Raw genomic sequence first — 24,915 nt, forward strand, 5'->3', positions numbered from 1 at the left:
CTTTACACGTAAAACTAACCAGCTTTATACACGTAAAACTAACCAACCAACAAACCCACCCTATACACGTAAAACCAACCATCCCTATACACGTAAAACTAACCAGCCCTATACACGTAAAACTAACCAACCAACCAGCTCTATACACGTAAAACCAACCAACCCACCCTATACACGTAAAACTAACCAGCTCTATACACGTAAACCTAACCAACCAACCAACCAGCTCTATACATGTAAAACCAACCTGCTCTATACACGTAAAACAGACCAACCAACCAGCCAGCTCTATACATGTAAAACTAACCAGCTCTATACACGTAAAACTATCCAACCAACCAGCTCTTTACACGTAAAACTAACCAACCAACCAACCAGCCAACCAACCAGCTCTTTACACGTAAAACTAACCAGCTTTATACACGTAAAACTAACCAACCAACAAACCCACCCTATACACGTAAAACCAACCATCCCTATACACGTAAAACTAACCAGCCCTATACACGTAAAACTAACCAACCAACCAGCTCTATACACGTAAAACCAACCAACCCACCCTATACACGTAAAACTAACCAGCTCTATACACGTAAACCTAACCAACCAACCAACCAGCTCTATACATGTAAAACCAACCTGCTCTATACACGTAAAACAGACCAACCAACCAGCCAGCTCTATACATGTAAAACTAACCAGCTCTATACACGTAAAACTATCCAACCAACCAGCTCTTTACACGTAAAACTAACCAGCTCTATACACGTAAAACTAACCAACCAACAAACCCACCCTATACATGTAAAACTAACCATCCCTTTACACGTAAAACTAACCTGCCCTATACACGTAAAACTAACCAACCAGCTCTATACATGTAAAACCAACCAACCAACCGACCAACCAACCCACCCTATACACGTAAAACTAACCAGCCCTACACACGTAACACTAACCAGCCCTATACACGTAAAACTAACCATCCCTATACACATAAAACTAACCAGCCCTATACACGTAAAACAAACAAGCCCTATACACGTAAAACTAACCAGCTCTATACACGTCAAACTATCTCGCTCTATACACGTAAAACCAACCGGCTCTATACACGTAAAACCAACCAACCAGCCAGCTCTATACACGTAAAACTAACTAACCAACCAACCAACCCACCCTATACATGTAAAACTAACCAGCTCTATACATGTAAAACTAACCAACCAACCCACCCTATACACGTAAAAGTAACCACCCCTATACACGTAAAACTAACCATCCCTATGCACGTAAAACTAACCAGCCCTATACACGTAAATCTAACCAACCAACCAACCAGTTCTTTACATGTAAAACCAACCAACCAACCAACCAACCAACCCAACCTATACACGTAAAACTAACCAGCCCTATACACGTAAAACTATCCAACCAACCAGCTCTGTACACGTAAAACCAACCAACCAACCGACCAACCAACCAACCCACCATATACACGTAAAACTATCAAGCCCTATACACGTAAAACTAACCAGCCCTACACACATAAAACTAACTATCCCTATACATGTAAAACTAACCATCCCTATACACGTAAAACTAACCAGCCCTATACACGTAAAACTAACCAGCTCTATACACGTAAAACTAACCAACTAACCAGCTTTATACACGTAAAACTAACCAACCAACCAACCAGCTCTATACACGTAAAACTAACCATCCCTATACACGTAAAACTAACCAGCCCTATACACGTAAAACTAACCAGCTCTATACACGTAAAACTAACCAACCAACCAACCAGCTCTATACACGTAAAACTAAACAACTCTATACACGTAAAACTAATCAGCTCTATACACGTAAAACTAAACAACTCTATACACGTAAAACTAACCAACCAACCAACCAGCTCTATACACGTAAAACCAACCAACCAAACAACCAACCAGCTCTATACACGTAAAACTATCCAACCAACCAACCAACCCTCCCTATACATGTAAAACTAATCAGCTCTATACACGTAAAACTAACCAACCAACCAACCAGCTCTATACACGTAAAACTAACCAGCTCTATACACGTCAAACTAACCAGCTCTATACACGTAAAACCAACCAACCAACCGACCAACCAACCCACCCTATACACGTAAAACTAATCAGCCCTATACACGTAAAACTAACCATCCCTATACACGTAAAACTAACCAGCCCTATACACGTAAAACAAACAAGCCCTATACACGTAAAACTAACCAGCTCTATACACGTAAAACTAACCAGCTCTATACACGTAAAACCAACCAGCTCTATACACGTAAAACCAACCGACCAACCAGCCAGCTCTATACACGTAAAACTAACCAGCTCTATACACGTAAAACTAACCAACCAACCAACCCACCCTATACACGTAAAACTAACAAGCTCTATACATGTAAAACTGACCTACCAACCAGCTCTAGACACGTAAAACCAACCAAACAACCAACCAACCCACCCTTTACACGTAAAACTAACCAGCCCTATACACATAACACTAACCAGACCTATACACGTAAAACTAACCATCCCTATACACGTAAATCTAACCAGCCCTATACACGTAAAACTAAGCATCCCTATACACGTAAAACTAAGCATCCCTATACACGTAAAATTAACCATCCCCATACATGTAAAATTAACCATCCCTATACACATAAAACTAACCAGCCCTATACACGTAAAACAAACCAGCTCTATACACCTAAAACTAACCAGCTCTATACACCTAAAACTAACCAGCTCTATACACGTAAAACTATCCAGCTCTATACACGTAAAACTAACCAGCTCTATACATGTAAAACTAACAAACTAACCAGCTCTATACACGTAAAACTAACCTACCAACCAGCTCTATACACGTAAAACTAACCAACCAACCAACCAACCAGCTCTATACACGTAAAACTAACCAGCTCTATACACGTAAAACTAACCAGATCTATACACGTAAAACTAACCAACCAACCAACCAGCTCTATGAACGTAAAAAAAAAACCTGCTCTATACACGTAAAATTAACCATCCCTATACATTTAAAAGTAACCAGCCCTATACACGTAAAACTAACCAACCAACCAGTTCTATACACGTAAAACCAACCAACCAACCAACCCAACCTCTACACGTAAAACTAACCAGCCCTATACACGTAAAATTAACCAGCCCTATACACGTAAAACTAACCAGCTCTATACATGTAAAACAAACAAGCCCTATACAAGTAAAACTAACCAGTTCTATACACGTAAAACCAACCAGCTCTATACACGTAAAACAGACCGACCAACCAGCCAGCTCTATACACGTAAAACTAACCAGCTCTATACACGTAAAACTAACCAACCACCAACCCACCCTATACACGTAAAACTAAAAAGCTCTATACATGTAAAACTAACCAACCAACCAGCTCTAGACACGTAAAACCAACCAAACAATCAACCAACCCACCCTTTACACGTAAAACTAACCAGCCCTATACACATAACACTAACCAGACCTATACACGTAAAACTAACCATCCCTTTACACGTAAAACTAACCAGCCCTGTACAGGTAAAATTAACTAGCCCTATACACGTAAAACTAACCAGCCCTATACTTGTAAAATTAACCAGCCCTAAACACGTAAAGCTAACCAGCTCTATACATGTAAAAATAACAAGCTCTATACACATAAAACTAACGAACCAACAAACCAACCAGCTCTATACACGTAAAACCAACCAAGCAACCAAACAACCAACCAGCTCTATACACGTAAAACCAACCAACCAACCAACCAGCTCCATAAACGTAAAACTAACCAGCTCTATACACGTAAAACTAACCAACCAACCAACCAACCAACCAGCTCTTTACACGTAAAACTAACCAACCAACCAACCAGCTCTTTACGCGTAAAACTAACCAGCTCTATACACGTAAAACTAACCAACCAACAAACCCACCCTATACACGTAAAACCAACCATCCCTATACACGTAAAACTAACCAGCCCTATACACGTAAAACTAACCAACCAACCAGCTCTATACACGTAAAACCAACCAACCCACCCTATACATGTAAAACTAACCAGCTCTATACACGTAAACCTAACCAACCAACCAACCAGCTCTATACACGTAAAACCAACCAGCTCTATACACGTAAAACAGACCAACCAACCAGCCAGCTCTATACATGTAAAATTAACCAGCTCTATACACGTAAAACTATCCAACCTACCAGCTCTTTACACGTAAAACTAACCAGCTCTATACACGTAAAACTAACCAACCAACAAACCCACCCTATACACGTAAAACTAACCATCCCTTTACACGTAAAACTAACCTGCCCTATACACGTAAAACTAACCAACCAGCTCTATACACGTAAAACCAACCAACCAACCGACACACCAACCCACCCTATACACGTAAAACTAACCAGCCCTACACACGTAACACTAACCAGCCCTATACACGTAAAACTAACCATCCCTATACACGTAAAACTAACCATCCCTATACACATAAAACTAACCAGCCCTATACACGTAAAACAAACAAGCCCTATACACGTAAAACTAACCAACCAACCAGCTCTATACACGTAAAACCAACCAACCAACCGACCAACCAACCAACCCACCATATACACGTAAAACTATCAAGCCCTATACACGTAAAACTAACCAGCCCTACACACATAAAACTAACTATCCCGATACATGTAAAACTAACCATCCCTATACACGTAAAACTAACCATTCCTATACACGTAAAACTAACCATTCCTATACACGTAAAACTAACCAGCTCTATACATGTAAAACTAACCAACTAACCAGCTTTATACACGTAAAACTAACCAACCAACCAACCAGCCAACCAGCTCTATACATGTAAAACTAACCATCCCTATACACGTAAAACTAACCAGCCCTATACACGTAAAACTAACCAGCTCTATACACGTAAAACTAACCAACTAACCAGCTTTATACACGTAAAACTAACCAACCAACCAACCAGCTCTATACACGTAAAACTAACCATCCCTATACACGTAAAACTAACCAGCCCTATACACGTAAAACTAACCAGCTCTATACACGTAAAACTAAACAACTCTATACACGTAAAACTAATCAGCTCTATACACGTAAAACTAAACAACTCTATACACGTAAAACTAACCAACCAACCAACCAGCTCTATACACGTAAAACCAACCAACCAAACAACCAACCAGCTCTATACACGTAAAACTATCCAACCAACCAACCAACCTGCTCTATACAAGTAAAATTAACCAGCTCTATACACTTTAAACTAACCAACCAACCAACCAGCTCTATACACGTAAAACCAACCAACCGACCAACCAACCCACCCTATACACGTAAAACTAACCATCCCTATACACGTAAAACTAACCAGCCCTATACACGTAAAACTAACCAACCAACCAACCAGCTCTTTACACGTAAAACCAACCAACCAACCGACCAACCAACCCACCCTATACACGTAAAACTAACCAGCCCTATACACGTAACACTAACCAGCCCTATACACGTAAAACTAACCATCCCTATACAAGTAAAACTAACCATCCCTATACACATAAAACTAACCAGCCCTATACACGTAAAACAAACAAGCCCTATACACGTAAAACTAACCAGCCCTATACACGTAAAACTAACCAGCTCTATACACGTAAAACCAACCAGCTCTGTACACGTAAAACCAACCAACCAACCAGCCAGCTCTATACACGTAAAACTAACCAGCTCTAGACACGTAAAACCAACCAAACAACCAACCAACCCACCCTTTACACGTAAAACTAACCAGCCCTATACACATAACACTAACCAGCCCTATACACATAAAACTAACCATCCCTTTACACGTAAAACTAACCAGCCCTGTACAGGTAAAACTAACCAGCCCTAAACACGTAAATCTAACCAGCTCTATACACGTAAAACTAACCAGTTCTATACACGTATAACCAACAAGCTCTATACACGTAAAACCAACCAACCAGCCAGCTCAATACACGTAAAACTAACCAGCTCTATACACGTAAAACTAACCAACCAACCAACCCACCCTTTACACGTAAAACTAACCAGCTCTAGACACTTAAAACCAACCAAACAACCAACCCACCCTTTACACGTAAAACTAACCATCCCTTTACACGTAAAACTAACCAGCCCTGTACAGTTAAAACTAACCAGCCCTATACACGTAAAACTAACCAGCCCTATACTTGTAAAACTAACCAGCCCTAAACACGTAAAACTAACCAGCTCTATACACGTAAAAATAACCAGCTCTATACACATAAAACTAAGGAACCAGGACCCAGGTTTGGTTGGTTGGTTGCTTGGTTGGTTTTACGTGTATAGGGCTGGTTAGTTTTACAAGCAACCAACCAACCAAACAACCAATCAGCTCTATACACGTAAAACTAACCAACAAACCCACCCTATACACGTAAAACTAACCAGCCCTATACTCGTAAAACTAACCAGCCCTATACACGTAAAACTAACCAGCCCTATACACGTCAAACTAACCAGCTCTATACACATAAAACTAACCACCAACCAACCAACCAGCTCTTTACACATAAAACTAACCAGCCCTACACACATAAAACTAACTATCCCGATACATGTAAAACTAACCATCCCTATACACGTAAAACTAACCATTCCTATACACGTAAAACTAACCATTCCTATACACGTAAAACTAACCAGCTCTATACATGTAAAACTAACCAACTAACCAGCTTTATACACGTAAAACTAACCAACCAACCAACCAGCCAACCAGCTCTATACATGTAAAACTAACCATCCCTATACACGTAAAACTAACCAGCCCTATACACGTAAAACTAACCAGCTCTATACACGTAAAACTAACCAACTAACCAGCTTTATACACGTAAAACTAACCAACCAACCAACCAGCTCTATACACGTAAAACTAACCATCCCTATACACGTAAAACTAACCAGCCCTATACACGTAAAACTAACCAGCTCTATACACGTAAAACTAAACAACTCTATACACGTAAAACTAATCAGCTCTATACACGTAAAACTAAACAACTCTATACACGTAAAACTAACCAACCAACCAACCAGCTCTATACACGTAAAACCAACCAACCAAACAACCAACCAGCTCTATACACGTAAAACTATCCAACCAACCAACCAACCTGCTCTATACAAGTAAAATTAACCAGCTCTATACACTTTAAACTAACCAACCAACCAACCAGCTCTATACACGTAAAACCAACCAACCGACCAACCAACCCACCCTATACACGTAAAACTAACCATCCCTATACACGTAAAACTAACCAGCCCTATACACGTAAAACTAACCAACCAACCAACCAGCTCTTTACACGTAAAACCAACCAACCAACCGACCAACCAACCCACCCTATACACGTAAAACTAACCAGCCCTATACACGTAACACTAACCAGCCCTATACACGTAAAACTAACCATCCCTATACAAGTAAAACTAACCATCCCTATACACATAAAACTAACCAGCCCTATACACGTAAAACAAACAAGCCCTATACACGTAAAACTAACCAGCCCTATACACGTAAAACTAACCAGCTCTATACACGTAAAACCAACCAGCTCTGTACACGTAAAACCAACCAACCAACCAGCCAGCTCTATACACGTAAAACTAACCAGCTCTAGACACGTAAAACCAACCAAACAACCAACCAACCCACCCTTTACACGTAAAACTAACCAGCCCTATACACATAACACTAACCAGCCCTATACACATAAAACTAACCATCCCTTTACACGTAAAACTAACCAGCCCTGTACAGGTAAAACTAACCAGCCCTAAACACGTAAATCTAACCAGCTCTATACACGTAAAACTAACCAGTTCTATACACGTATAACCAACAAGCTCTATACACGTAAAACCAACCAACCAGCCAGCTCAATACACGTAAAACTAACCAGCTCTATACACGTAAAACTAACCAACCAACCAACCCACCCTTTACACGTAAAACTAACCAGCTCTAGACACTTAAAACCAACCAAACAACCAACCCACCCTTTACACGTAAAACTAACCATCCCTTTACACGTAAAACTAACCAGCCCTGTACAGTTAAAACTAACCAGCCCTATACACGTAAAACTAACCAGCCCTATACTTGTAAAACTAACCAGCCCTAAACACGTAAAACTAACCAGCTCTATACACGTAAAAATAACCAGCTCTATACACATAAAACTAAGGAACCAGGACCCAGGTTTGGTTGGTTGGTTGCTTGGTTGGTTTTACGTGTATAGGGCTGGTTAGTTTTACAAGCAACCAACCAACCAAACAACCAATCAGCTCTATACACGTAAAACTAACCAACAAACCCACCCTATACACGTAAAACTAACCAGCCCTATACTCGTAAAACTAACCAGCCCTATACACGTAAAACTAACCAGCCCTATACACGTCAAACTAACCAGCTCTATACACATAAAACTAACCACCAACCAACCAACCAGCTCTTTACACATAAAACTAACCAGCCCTACACACATAAAACTAACTATCCCGATACATGTAAAACTAACCATCCCTATACACGTAAAACTAACCATTCCTATACACGTAAAACTAACCATTCCTATACACGTAAAACTAACCAGCTCTATACATGTAAAACTAACCAACTAACCAGCTTTATACACGTAAAACTAACCAACCAACCAACCAGCCAACCAGCTCTATACATGTAAAACTAACCATCCCTATACACGTAAAACTAACCAGCCCTATACACGTAAAACTAACCAGCTCTATACACGTAAAACTAACCAACTAACCAGCTTTATACACGTAAAACTAACCAACCAACCAACCAGCTCTATACACGTAAAACTAACCATCCCTATACACGTAAAACTAACCAGCCCTATACACGTAAAACTAACCAGCTCTATACACGTAAAACTAAACAACTCTATACACGTAAAACTAATCAGCTCTATACACGTAAAACTAAACAACTCTATACACGTAAAACTAACCAACCAACCAACCAGCTCTATACACGTAAAACCAACCAACCAAACAACCAACCAGCTCTATACACGTAAAACTATCCAACCAACCAACCAACCTGCTCTATACAAGTAAAATTAACCAGCTCTATACACTTTAAACTAACCAACCAACCAACCAGCTCTATACACGTAAAACCAACCAACCGACCAACCAACCCACCCTATACACGTAAAACTAACCATCCCTATACACGTAAAACTAACCAGCCCTATACACGTAAAACTAACCAACCAACCAACCAGCTCTTTACACGTAAAACCAACCAACCAACCGACCAACCAACCCACCCTATACACGTAAAACTAACCAGCCCTATACACGTAACACTAACCAGCCCTATACACGTAAAACTAACCATCCCTATACAAGTAAAACTAACCATCCCTATACACATAAAACTAACCAGCCCTATACACGTAAAACAAACAAGCCCTATACACGTAAAACTAACCAGCCCTATACACGTAAAACTAACCAGCTCTATACACGTAAAACCAACCAGCTCTGTACACGTAAAACCAACCAACCAACCAGCCAGCTCTATACACGTAAAACTAACCAGCTCTAGACACGTAAAACCAACCAAACAACCAACCAACCCACCCTTTACACGTAAAACTAACCAGCCCTATACACATAACACTAACCAGCCCTATACACATAAAACTAACCATCCCTTTACACGTAAAACTAACCAGCCCTGTACAGGTAAAACTAACCAGCCCTAAACACGTAAATCTAACCAGCTCTATACACGTAAAACTAACCAGTTCTATACACGTATAACCAACAAGCTCTATACACGTAAAACCAACCAACCAGCCAGCTCAATACACGTAAAACTAACCAGCTCTATACACGTAAAACTAACCAACCAACCAACCCACCCTTTACACGTAAAACTAACCAGCTCTAGACACTTAAAACCAACCAAACAACCAACCCACCCTTTACACGTAAAACTAACCATCCCTTTACACGTAAAACTAACCAGCCCTGTACAGTTAAAACTAACCAGCCCTATACACGTAAAACTAACCAGCCCTATACTTGTAAAACTAACCAGCCCTAAACACGTAAAACTAACCAGCTCTATACACGTAAAAATAACCAGCTCTATACACATAAAACTAAGGAACCAGGACCCAGGTTTGGTTGGTTGGTTGCTTGGTTGGTTTTACGTGTATAGGGCTGGTTAGTTTTACAAGCAACCAACCAACCAAACAACCAATCAGCTCTATACACGTAAAACTAACCAACAAACCCACCCTATACACGTAAAACTAACCAGCCCTATACTCGTAAAACTAACCAGCCCTATACACGTAAAACTAACCAGCCCTATACACGTCAAACTAACCAGCTCTATACACATAAAACTAACCACCAACCAACCAACCAGCTCTTTACACATAAAACTAACCAGCTCTAAACACGTAAAACTAACCAACCAACAAACCCACCGTATACACGTAAAACTAACCATCCCTATTCACTTAAAACTAACCACCTTTATACACGTAAAACTAACCAGCCCTATACACTTAAAACTAACCAGCTCTATACACGTAAAACTAACCAACCAACCAGCTTTATACACGTAAAACCAACCAACCAACCCACCCTATACACGTAAAACTAACCAGCCCCATACACGTAAAACTAACCAGCACTATAGACGTAAAACTAACCAGCCCTATACACGTAAAACTAACCAGCCCCATACACGTTAAACTAACCAGCCCTATGCACGTAAAACTAACCAGCCCTATACACTTCAAACTAACCAACCAACCCACCCTATACACGTAAAACTAACCAGCCCTATACACGTAAAACTAACCAGCCCTATACACGCAAAACTAACTATCCCTTTACATGTAAAACTAACCAGCCCTATACAGGTAAAACTAACCAGCCCTATACACGTAAAACTAACTTTCCCTTTACACAAAAAACTAACCAGCCCTATACAGGTAAAACTAAACAGCCCTATACACGTAAAACTAACCAGCGCTATACACGTAAAACTAACCAACCAACCAGCTCTGTACACGTAAAACTAACCTGCTCTATACACGTAAAACTAACCAATCAGCCAACCAACCCACCCTATACACATAAAACTAACCAGCTCTACACATGTAAAACTAACCAACCAACCAACCAGCTCTATACACGTAAAACTAACCAACCAACCAACCAACCAGCTCTTTACACGTAAAACTAACCAGCTCTATACACGTAAAACTAACCAACCAACAAACCCACCCTATACACGTAAAACTAACCATCCCTATACACGTAAAACTAACCAGCTCTATACACGTAAAACTAACCAACCAACCAACCAGCTCTATACATGTAAAACCAACCAACCAACCGACCAACCAACCCACCCTATACACGTAAAACTAACCAGCCCTATACACGTAAAACTAACCATCCCTATACACGTAAAACTAAGCATCCCTATACACGTAAAATTAACCATCTCCATACACGTAAAATTAACCATCCCTATACACATAAAACTAACCAGCCCTATACACGTAAAACAAACCATCTCTATACACCTAAAACTAACCAGCTCAATACACCCAAAACTAACCAGCTCTATACACGTAAAACTATCCAGCTCTATACACATAAAACTAACCAGCTCTATACATGTAAAACTAACAAACTAACCAGCTCTATACACATAAAACTAACCTACCAACCAGCTCTATACACGTAAAACTAACCAACCAACCAACCAGCTCTATACACGTAAAACGAACCAGCACTATACACGTAAAACTAACCAGCTCTATACACGTAAAACTAACCAGCTCTATACACGTAAAACTAACCAACCAACCAACCAGCTCTATAAATGTAAAAAAAAACCCTGCTCTATACACGTAAAATCAACCATCCCTATACATTTAAAAGTAGCCAGCCCTATACTCGTAAAACCAACCAACCAACCAGCTCTATACACGTAAAACCAACCAACCAACCAACCCACCATATACACGTAAAACTGTCCAGCCCTGTACTGGTAAAACTAACAGGCCCTACACACATACAATTAACCATCCCTATACACGTAAAACTAACCATCCCTATACACGTAAAACTAACCAGCCCTCTACACGTAACACTAACCAGCCCTATACACGTAACACTAACCAGCCCTATACACGTAAAACTAACCATCCCTGTACACGTAAAACTAACCAGCCCTGTACAAGTAAAACTAACCAGCCCTATACACGTAAAACTAACCAGCCCTATACACGTAAAACTAACCAGCCAAAACACGTAAAACTAACCAGTTCTATACGCCTAAAACTCACCAGCTCTATACACGTAATACCAACCAAGCAACCAACCAACCAAACAACCAACCAGCTCTATACACGTAAAACTAACCAACAAACCCACCCTATACACGTAAAACTAACCAGCCCTATACTCGTAAAACTAACCAGCCCTATACACGTAAAACTAACCAGCCCTATACACGTAAAACTAACCAGCTCTATACACATAAAACTAACCACCAACCAACCAACCAGCTCTTTACACATAAAACTAACCAGCTCTATACACGTAAAACTAACCAACCAACAAACCCACCGTATACACGTAAAACTAACCATCCCTATTCACTTAAAACTAACCACCTTTATACACGTAAAACTAACCAGCCCGATACACTTAAAACTAACCAGCTCTATACACGTAAAACTAACCAACCAACCAGCTTTATACACGTAAAACCGACCAACCAACCCACCCTATACACGTAAAACTAACCAGCCCCATACACGTAAAACTAACCAGCCCTATAGACGTAAAACTAACCAGCCCTATACACGTAAAACTAACCAGCCCCATACACGTTAAACTAACCAGCCCTATGCACGTAAAACTAACCAGCCCTATACACTTCAAACTAACCAACCAACCCACCCTATACACGTAAAACTAACCAGCCCTATACACGTAAAACTAACCAGCCCTATACACGCAAAACTAACTATCCCTTTACATGTATAACTAACCAGCCCTATACAGGTAAAACTAACCAGCCCTATACACGTAAAACTAACTTTCCCTTTACACAAAAAACTAACCAGCCCTATACAGGTAAAACTAAACAGCCCTATACACGTAAAACTAACCAGCACTATACACGTAAAACTAACCAACCAACCAGCTCTGTACACGTAAAACTAACCTGCTCTATACACGTAAAACTAACCAACCAGCCAACCAACCCACCCTTTGCTGGCATTTGCTAGTATATTACTGTAAAATCAACAGTAAAATACCTCTAAAAGTGTTTGCAGTGTAGTACTGTAATTTCCATGCACTGTTAGACTGTGCTGTCATTCCTATAGTATATTACTGTAAAATCAACAGTAAAATACAGCTAAAATCTTAGCAGTGTAGTACTGTATTTGGCATGTAATGGTGAGTAAAATCAACATCACATATTTTTCATGGTATGTCACTGTTTTAAAGGAAACAGGTAAAGTACAGCAAATATAAAAATTTGGTATACCTCTGACATTTTTCTGTCTGTGGTTTTTCAGTGGACATTTTAAAATACCTTGCTCAAATCTTCATTCAGAGTGCATTACCAACACAATTCTTTGTGAGATCACCAATGAAAAAACACTATGCCCCATAGTAAAGAGAAAATGCTCCAAGAATAAATGTTTTAATTGAGCTATTATAAAAGCATACAGTATGTAAACACTCACTAAAATCTGTTTAAAAATATTTTAATTATAATATAAAAAAGAATTGGATGCTTTAACCAAGCCTACATTGTAAATAAAAAAATAATCTCAGATTGATAAAATCATATTTAAGCTAATCTATTAGTCCTACTGCCTAAATGACAGTAATTGACATCTGCCTGGTGGGAGATTTAAACTGATAAATGTTAACAGAATTGTATCAAAAAACTGACATGACACCAGTTTACGACTTTATACTTGTAAGAAATTTAATGTAAAATATTCCATAAAATATTGATCATTTCAAAATTCCATCAGTTGGTTTTTTTGCATGTTTTCATAGCTATATTATAGGATTATAAAAGCCACCAAAATTATGCTGTTGTCTATCTATTGTGTTCACTATAGATGTAACAAAAAATTCAGACAGCTATAGATGGAATCTTAAGGAAATGGGCCAAGGAAGAACTCATGAAAGGTATTTTCCTCCCCTAGGTATGCTTTATGTTGTTGGGTTTCCCAGAATTAGATAAGTGAAAAAGAATTCATCACTTTCACCTGATACAACCTGGATATTTGCTTTCAAAACAACAACATTGGAAAGACCATATATGATCGTTGTCTTGCACTTTTAGGAAAAGAAGAAATAAAAACATTTTCCAAACGAGTATCCCAAATGCGACCCATTACAGGGGAGTTGGTCAGTCTGGTAAGTATTTTACTGCATGTTTTGGCTTTTAAACTAGCTATAGCTGTGATCTTCATGCAAATTCTGCAGAATGGTCCCTGTCCATAAATGTGTAAACACCTTATTGAAGTTACCCGAATGTTTTAAAAACTGACAAACAAGGTGATTAATTTTCAGCTGCTACCCATGCAAAGTAATGTGATACTTAAAACTAAATTTGTTAGGATCTACAAACACTGCATAATCTATTTTTCAATTGTCAGCATGTGATTGTATTTTGGACTGATAGCCTAAGCTAGATTTTACTTAAAATATCTGATGTTTTCTTTTCGTAAATATTCTATGTAAATAATTTATTTATTCATGTAATTGGAAAAACAGTTCTCTGTTTATCATTTTCTTGAATAACTTTTCCCTATATTTTTTGTCACTCAAGCATATCTCAGATATGAATAAGAAAACTGCTTGTGCCAAAATGTTTCTGCTACTTATTGTTTTGCTCTTGATCATTTTTTCTTTTTCTTTTTTTCTTTTCAAAGGTAAAAGGATTTGCTTCACATTTTCTGTAATGGAGACTGCTATCAAAGTCAGTTTGTTTCCTTGACTTCTCTTGTGTATGACATTTGTTTTCAATAAAGTTAGGAGCAAAAAAAAACAAAGGCTAATTTGGCAGTAAGTGTTTGCAGGTGAAGGCTGCTGGCAGTGCATGCTGTGATATGCAGAACAAGTTGGAGAGGTTTAACTCTGATATTGAGGTCAAATATTTTTCCTTTTTGTGGCCAGTGTGAAAGCTATACTACTTTCCATTTTTTGAGGGGATGTTACATTTTAGGTGACTATTTAGTCTACTGTTAAGGTACTGTTTAGTTTTCTATGTATTTTTGTTGTATTGCTTAAAATATCCCTGGAAAAGAAACTATTAAAGATATAGGGTAAAATGTTTCTCTGTAAATATTGTGGATTCCGTGCACACAAATTTATATTGTTCAGTTCACATGTTAGAAGCCATAAACACAATGCAAACTATATGTTTTCTTGTGGAAATGAGAATTGCAAAGCCACTTTTAAAACATTCACTGCCTTTCGTTCCCATATGCACAGAAATCATAGACAAGGGGAGAACACTGAGGAGGAGATCTGAAAGTTCACTGGAAATCTTAGCTGACAAGTTCCTGGATGTGGGTATGTTGGACAAAATATTAAAACTCTTTGTGTCAATCTGAGGATCCATATTAAAGATGGAAAAAAGTATTATGCCCATTTAAAGGTTGCTCTAAATATTTCAGTGTTCGAACATCATTCTCTAGTCATATTTCTCGGAAACACATGCAGTCAGACTGTTCAACAGACAAGTCAACAAGAAATTTGTGACATTAACATGGTACAAGGACAAGACACAAGGACAGACAGGACACCTTAGAACACAGGCATTTACAGAATGCTACAAATAATGAAGAGCCATTTCTAAATCAATTGGCAATGTTTTATTTAAAAATACAAGCTAAAATGCTTTTGCCAGCCAGCACTATACAGTGCATCATAGAGGAATTCCAAGATCTTCACAGCTCTGGAGTGCACAATGTTCTTGGAAAACTGTTTGATAAACTTTATGCATTTGATATACCTGAAGCATCTATAAACAATATTATTCAGGAACTTTCACAAAATGACTTCCTATCACATCATCCAGAGCTTATACTTCACTTTGGGCCACTTATTCATTTATGGACTCTTAGGTTTGAGAGCAAGCACTCTTATTTCAAACAATGTTCAAGAAAAGTGCATAACTTTGTAAATTTATGCAAGACTCTGGCTGAACGGCATCAGCTACTGCAGTCCTACCTACTGGCAGGGCAAATATTTCCACCTACAATTCAAATCATTGGAGAAGCGAATGATTATAGACATCATCTTTACAACTCTGCCACTCAGGATGCTGTGACAAAAGCAGATGTCTCTAATCATAACATGCTAGATGTGTGAGCAGTTGTCTACAAAGGTACCAAATATGTCAAAGGTCATGTTGTAGTAGATCACACTGATGAGAGAACTGAGTTTGGGAAGATAGTTGTGATACTTGTTAATGATTCTAAATGGTACTTTGTGCTAGAATTGCATCAGTCAGTACGCCTTATTGACCTTGGACTTTATTGCCTACACTGCCCTACAGACAGAAGTTTGTGTGTAAATGCTGACAGTCTGATGAATTATTACCCAATACCCCTTTATAACATGGCAGATCTTTTTGTTGTCTCCCTGCACCATTCAGTTTCTTCATGATTTTTTCCCCTTATATTTCAGTGATGGAAATTGAGGATGAAATCACATGCATCCTGCCGGAATTGGAGAGACAGAAAGTACTGTCCTTTGCAGACCACCTGAAAGATGTCATTGGTGTCCAACAAAATAAGTGACCTTCTGTTAGTAAAGGCAGAAGATCTCAAACATTTTCTTACACCAATTCAAATATGTAAACTACTACTTGCTTTTAAGAAAGGTTTGTATACATTTTGTATACATCTGACTATTTATCAGCTGTAGGTCACACAGGTCACTGATTCATTTCTTTTTTACATTATGACCATCAGCTGCCAATTTCTTCTCACTATACCATTCTGGATGTTTAACTACAAAGCATTTTATTGAAGAGACTTTTACCGGCTATTGGTATGTTTTTCTGTTTTAATGGAAGAAATCAAATAAAAAAAGATAATCCAGTGCATTTTGTTTACATCTTGATCTTAAATATATCCAACTATTACACAAACAAGTGTGCAGGTGTGTGTGTGTGCGCGCACAAGTATAAACCTTTTATTTTGGGAGCCTTTATTTTATTACAGTATGTTACCGTTCACTCGTATCTTATTAAAATATGACATGAAAAAGGTAAATTACTGCCCACAAAAACACAGTACCCTCTGACAGCGTTGACTATTTTCAGTAGCAAAAGTGTATGTTTACGGTAAATCACTGGAAAAGGTATTGCAGCATACCTTGAAATGAGCTTACGGTAACATACCATAAACATACAGCACAACACATATTTATTAATCACGGTATAATGTTGCGTAATTGATGTAATTTTCTTGTGAAATATATTACGGTATTTTACTGGCAACACTGTTGCCAGTGAGATACTGGCAACGCTGTTGCCAGTATCTCACCGCCATGCAGTCAAAGGGTTTTTTACAGCAAAATAATATACGGTATAATTCTGGGATCAACACTAAGTGGTAAGTTACCGTTAACCATGCATCACGGTATCATGCTGCAACAGTGTTGCCAGTTTATTACCGTAAAGTGGATAGGTAAAGTCTAACAGTGTAGAAACATAGAAACTAGTATATTATCACCAGATGCAGAAAAGGCTTTTGATAGAGTTAACTGGAAGTTCTTATTTGCAACTTTACATAAATTTGGCTTTGGGAACTTCTTCATAAACTGGCTACAAACATTATACGGTTCGCCAACCGCACGTGTCAGGACGAACGACCAAATATCAGCTAGCTTCTGTCTTCAGAGGGGGACCTGGCAGGGATTCCGACTCTCCCCCTCACTGTTTGCTATCTTTATCGAACCACTAGCGGCAGCAATTAGGCAAACAACAGGTATTAAAGGGATAAAGTGTAAGAAAATAGAACATAAGATAAGTCTTTATGCAGATGATGTTTTACTCTTTCTCCGGAATTCTCAATCGTCTCTCTGTCATTCAATAGAACTGATCAACTCTTTTTCAAAAGTTTCAGATTACTCTATAAACTGGTTAAAATCCACAGTTCTACCAATTATTTTTTCTTTTGTCAATTTACTTAATACACAATTGGAGTCAGGGAATATCACATACCTGGGAATTAATGTCTCTCCCAAGTTAGCAGATCTAACCAAACTAAACTACATCCCACTTTTAAAGAAAGTGGAAGATGATCTTGCAAGATGGAAATCCTTACCAATATCACTCATGGGGAGAGTTGCTACAATTAAAATGATGGTCTTACCCAGAATAAATTACTTATTTTCAATGATCCCAAACAAACCACCAGCTGACTGGTTTAAATCTCTGGACTCCTCAATTACCAAATTCTTTTGGCAGGACAAACCTCCACGAATTAGCTTAAAAACGCTTCAGAAAACCAAAGACAGAGGAGGACTGGATCTACCCAATTTTTATTATTATTTCTTAGCCAACAGGCTGCAATATATACCAAGATGGTTGCAAGATAACCCACTAGATGAGTCCTGGTTAGATATAGAACAGACACTTTGCAATACGATAGAGCTTTCAGACTTACCATTTATTAGCTTAAGCATAAAAAAACATGAAGGCTTCAAAAGTATTAGTATCAGCACCTCTCTGACAGCATGGTGGGAGTATCTTAAAATGACAGAGTCTTCACTAGTACCATGCAGACGTACACCTATCTGGAATAATCCTGATATTTTGCAAAAGAATAAAATGATGAACCTTCCGGACTGGAAAAATAAAGGAATCCTATACCTGGAACACATATATGAAGGATTGGACTTCATCCCATTTAATAGAATAGTCTCCCAATTTGGAATAGATAAGAATAGCTTTTTAGAATACCACCAAATTAAATCTGTAGTAAAACAAAAAGTTAAGCTCAATAAAATAGAATTACAAACACCACCAAGGGTATTAGACTTCTATAATCTCAAACCCCCCAAACTACCATCTAAAGTATATAAGACACTGTCCAAAATAGACAATAGAATAGTAATCCCTATTGAAAAATGGGAGGTGGATCCATCAGTCAGCTTTGACCAGAACTTCTGGTCCCAAACTTGTTTAAAAACTTTTAAAATGATCAGACACTCCAATTTACAATTAATTCAGTACAAAATTCTACACAGAGTACACTATACAGGTCATCGGATGTTCAAGATGGGGTTTGTGTCATCTGACACCTGTACACAGTGCACAAACAACGTTCCTGACAATTACATTCATGCACTGTGGTCCTGTCCACCTGTCCAGGAATTTTGGGGTAGAGTGTGTGAAGACCTGTCAAAGTCTCTGAAATGTCATATCCCAACCACCCCCTCTCTTTGTTTACTGGGAAACCTGGACGATGTCCCGATTGAAACATCTGTGGTTCACGTGGTTCTGACTGCCATATGCATCACTAAGAAAACTATCCTCTTGAATTGGAAAAATAGAGAAACTCTCTGCATTAACCAGTATAGAATTCTTTTGTTAGATCATATTGCTCTTGATATAGCCTCTGTTTCCACTTCAGATGAATCTCTCTGGGCTCCTTTGATCGGTTCCATCACATAGTGAGGGTGGGGGGCTGTTGATGTTGTCCTGCGGGATGGGGTGGGGGGGGGGGGATGTGGGGTCTGAGTTTGGAGTATCCAGATGTTCCCTGGAGGTGGGTTCACTGGGGGTGTCTGGGACTGGGGGACCGTTGCCCCCCTCTGGAGGTGCTTGGGTTGCCTCGGGGGGTGGACTACTGGCGGTTGTGAGTGGGGCCCATTGGGGATCTTGGCGGCAGCCATGGGTCACAGCCTGGCAGCTGCAATGCCCCTGGCTGGGTCTGGGTGGGGGCCAGGGGGCTCGGGGTTTGGGGGTGGCCGGCCCCGTGTGGGGATCTGGGCGGGGCCTTGGGGGTCGGGTCCTGACATGTATGCTGCCGGGAAGAAGGCAGGAACACGCAGCAGTGCCTGGCCCAGGTTCGGGGGCCTCAGGTAGACCTTGGCTCCTCTGCCGTTCCATCACAGGGGAGGGGGAGGTCCAGGAGGGGGAGGACCCAACCTTACCTGGATGTCCCATGTCTTATATATTTTGGAAGTTGTGCAAATGCAGGGATGGGCATAGATATTCTGCTGGGGTGGGGCTGGGTTGGTGCCCTCGGACTCCGTGAGGCTCTGTAATGCTGCTGCTTTGGGCCCTGGCAGGATGGGCTGGGGTCTCCATGCCCTGGGTGGCAGTTTGACAACAGAGGTGCCTATTGGGGCCAGTAGGGTAGCTGGCTCCCTTGAGGGCTAAGCCCAACCAGCCATTCCTCCCCATCCCTGCATATTTCTCTCCTCCTGCTCCCTCACATCATCACACAAACATACAAGTAGGACCTTGGGGGGTGGGCAAGTCAGGGAGTGCGGGTATGGACCCCATTTCCGCATTCCTGTGGCAACCTGCCCCCCAATTTTATTTGCACCTTATACACTTCCACTGACGACATTCCACACAAACACACACTTAGGGCCTTGGGAGTGAGCACATTAAACGGCATTTGGCAGGGGGATATCTCAGCCTCCTCCCGGGTGCCGGTGCCCACTTCCAATTTTAAACCGCACTTAGACACTGTTGGCTGAGGGTGTAAGTGGGGTGGTGCGGTGGCATCAGCTGGCATAGGCCGGATGATGACCGCACTGCCAACTCACCACAGCCATGGAATACACCTCATGATCACACAACACTATATTGGAGCAGGCGGAGGGAGACTAGGGGTCTTAGCCACCTCTGTTGTTGCTTGGCTTCCTGGGGCTGGAGGCTAGGAGGGAGATCTGGCCGTCTGGTTGGGGTCTGGGGTGGTAGGTTGCTGTGCTCAGCATTGGGCGGGGGAGCTTGCTCATCAGCACCCCAGCAGAAAGGGTCAAACTCTGGTTACCGGTGATGGTTGTACCCAATGTGCAGCAGTACTGGGACCAGAGTGAATAGGGTGTGTATGGGGAGCATGAGTGGGTGTGCGGCGTGCATTTTTGTAAGTCTTGGGTTGTATGTGCATGTGTGAGCATGAGGGAGGGAGTGTGTGACTGTGTTTGTGTATGACTGTATATGTCAGGTGGGGCCTTTGACTCCTCCCCTCTCCTGGAACTTCTCTTGATGATATAGATCTTCGTCTCCCCTCCCCCTGCCACACCTGGTGTGAGGGGTTGTGCCTTGGTCTGCCTGAGTGTTCGTGGCAACCGGGTCTGGGGGTTTAAGATTTTGGCATCTGCCTGATAGATCCCAGTGGCTGCCTGGTGGGGTCTGGGTCCCTGGGCTCTGCTGGGTCCCCGGCGGGGGTGGTCGCCCCTGGGTCCCGGGTCGCTGGGTCCCGGGCTTGGCCAGCTAGGGGGTGGGAGGCTGCGGGCGGGCCTGTGGGCTTGCCGCTGATGTCTCCCAGGACTCTGCCGGCTGCTGGTTGTGGCCCTCCGGGGCGATCCTCTGTGCCTCTCGAGGGGGGCGGGGGCCTTTCTGGATGCAGTCTCCTTGGGGTTCCTGTGTTCTGGGGAAGCGCCTGGATCTCTGGGACTTGGAGCTCCCCCCATCTCCTGCGCATCTTTGGGGGGGGGGGGGGGGGCGGATCTGTGGTCCCTCACACTCTCTGTTGGACGCTCCTATAGAGAAACCTTAAATAAACAAGCGCGTGTACACTCACAGGTGCTCACATGGTGCTCTCAAAAGTATGGGCTTGGGCACGTTTAACACAGGTCTTAAGACTATGGTGGGCACTTAATGCACTGTGATTTATTATCGTGATTCTTCAGTTAAGCAATGTTGATTACAAATTTTCATCAAGTTGACGCAGTGATAGCTAGATCTTGTTGTATTGTTGTTGTGTCCCTTTTTTTTTGTCCTTTTGCTTTTTTGTCTTTTTCTGCGGGTCTAGAAGCAGACTCTTGTTCATTGTTTATTTCTGTGGAACCCCCCCCCCCCCCACACACACACACACACACACACACACACACACACACACACACACTTTTTCTTTTCCTTTCTCTTTCACCTCTGTCTCCGTGTCTGGTCGGAATTACAAAGCATTCAACAACAATAACAATAAAATTTTAAGTATCAGGCGTGACATTAAAAGCAGGCGCTTTGATGCTCCACCTGAGAGTAAATCTGTAAGGCTTGTCACCAGCATTCAGACATCAATTCTGCTTGCTTCACAGCCAGACAGGACACAGTAAAGAAAACTAACCAACCAACCAACCAACCAGCTCTATACACGTAAAACTAACCAGCTCTATACACATACAACTAACCAGCTCTATACACGTAAAACTAACCAGCTCTATCACGTAAAATTAACCAGCTCTATACACCTAAAACTAATCAGCTCTATACACGTAAAACTTAACCAACCAACCAACCAATCAACCAGCTCTATACACGGAAAACTAACCAGCTCTATACACGGAAAACTAACCAACCAACCAGCTCTATACACGTAAAACTAACCAGCTCTATACACATAAAACCAACCAGCTCTATACACGTAAAACTAGCCAGCTCTATACACGTAAAACTAACCAGCTCTGTACACGTAAAAGTAACCAGCTCTATACACGTACAACTAACCAACCAACCAGCTCTATACACATAAAACTAACCAGCTCTATACACATAACACTAACCAACCAACCAACCAACCAGCTCTATACACTCAGGGTGAACATCACTGGAGCACGCCGGCCATAAGCTCTTCATCCTGTTCTCTTTATTGCAGGCAGCTTTTGAAGCACTTGATGCTTCTTGTATGTTTGGATCTTTTCCTTCAGCGGGACAGGTGAGGTCTCTCTGCAGCAGGTGGATCCAGTAACACTGCGAGTTATCAACTCCGTGGCATCATGAATGCAGCCGTTTGGCCACAATAAGGAAGGGAGCGGAGGCAGTTGCCACGGAAACCGGCCAGTGTTCCAACAGTCCCTTTAGAAAGAAATCTTGCACCAACTTGACTGGATGGACAGACTCTGGACTGAGAAAGCTCCTGATGACAGAGAGGAGACAGTAAGTGGCTTGTACTGGACAGCAGGAGAGCAGCTGTGTTACCGCACCTGAACACATAATCACTCAGCTCTGCCGGGATGATGTAGTGGGCATTCTCCCCTTCAACAACTTCCTCCATGTGAGTTATCTGAACAGGAATGTAAGGGAAACTGCGAGAAAAGATGTGGAGCAAAACTTTCTCCACATGAAAGCCCTTGTCCTGGCTCCTGCGCAACAACAAAACAGCCTCAAATACACCAAAAACACACAGGGGGTAACACTAAGAGGTGCTTCTGCTCTTTAAGGTCAACACTCACCTTAGTTTCTTACCTGTATCTAGTGCACTTGTAGCTTGGATAGTTCTCGTTTTCAAATGGACAAACAGCACTGAGGATTAAATGTGCTTCTGCTGCCATAGCGGCCACCTGCCAGCTGTTATGCCACTCACGCTTTGGCTTATCCGCCGGTGTGCCGCCTTGACCGTTGCACAGGGAGACGTGAACTTCCCCATCCTCGGCCAGCACCTGAATACAGCTGAACAAGAAATACACTAAATCTGAAAACTGAAGAGAATAGCACAAGGAGACCGCCGTAGCTACAGCAGACCAAACACTGTTGTTCATTCTATGGTGACATTAAATCCTATGGCAAAATGACACCCAACATTTATAATGTTTTATACATCAATATGAGTTGATTTCAATAGAGATTAATAAAACATTGAAATGTCTAATTGTCCTTATAATAATCCAAAAGGCTTAGATAGTTGAATATTAATATTCGACGTTTAACTACTTTGTTAGTTATTTATTCTTTATGTAACCAGGAAGGTCCCATTGAGATTAAAAACCTAATTTTCAGGAGAGTCCTGGCCAAGAGGCAGCAAAAGTTACAGTTACTAAATTTTCAGCTCCACAGACATGTTATGTACTAAATTACTGAAGGCAGTTAAAACACAGGGAATCTGTCTCAAGGGTGCTCAGTCTGGTTTTCAATGTGTTAAAAAATGTATGCAGGAAAACTGGTTAATTTCCAGTTTTCCTGCAGCCTGTTCCATGCTGATCCGAAGATCTCTTCCTTTAACTCTCTTGTCATAGTATGCTTTCCCTCGCGCAGCTTCCTTCGTAGCTGTGTGAGAAGTAACTGTGTAGGCCTCCTGCATTCTCTTTTTCCGCCTGCTAACATAGTTCTCGTAGTCTACGTGAGCTTCATCCTTTTTAAGGTTGATGGGCAGACGTGGAGAACGTCCAAAGATGAGGTAGTGTGGGGCAAAGCCTGTTGCCTCGCTCTTTGTGCAGTTGTACGCATGAACAACTTTGGCCAGTGACCCATTCCAATCATCCTTATCTTTGTCCTCCAGGGTCTGCGGCATGGACAGCAGGGTTCGGTTGAATCTCTCCACCTGTCCATTGCCCTGTGGGTGGTATGGTGTTGTGTGGGATCCCTGAGAATTCTTTTAGTCTTGTCATGAGCTTGTTTTTGAACTCTTTTCCCATGTCATGGTGGAGTCTGGTTGGAAACCCGAACTGGAGTGCAAAGTCATTAAAGAGCTTGTCAGC

At 41.0% G+C, this 24,915-nt stretch overlaps 1 pseudogene; it reads right to left on the reverse strand.

Annotated features, from left to right (window-relative positions):
* Window positions 1–22,999: 22,999 nt before the first annotated feature.
* On the reverse strand, window positions 23,000–23,979 carry LOC129153055 (ferredoxin-fold anticodon-binding domain-containing protein 1 homolog; annotated as a pseudogene).
* Window positions 23,980–24,915: the final 936 nt, after the last annotated feature.

This window comes from Nothobranchius furzeri, chromosome 9, assembly GCF_043380555.1.
Source record: "Nothobranchius furzeri strain GRZ-AD chromosome 9, NfurGRZ-RIMD1, whole genome shotgun sequence".
Lineage (NCBI taxonomy): Eukaryota > Metazoa > Chordata > Actinopteri > Cyprinodontiformes > Nothobranchiidae > Nothobranchius > Nothobranchius furzeri.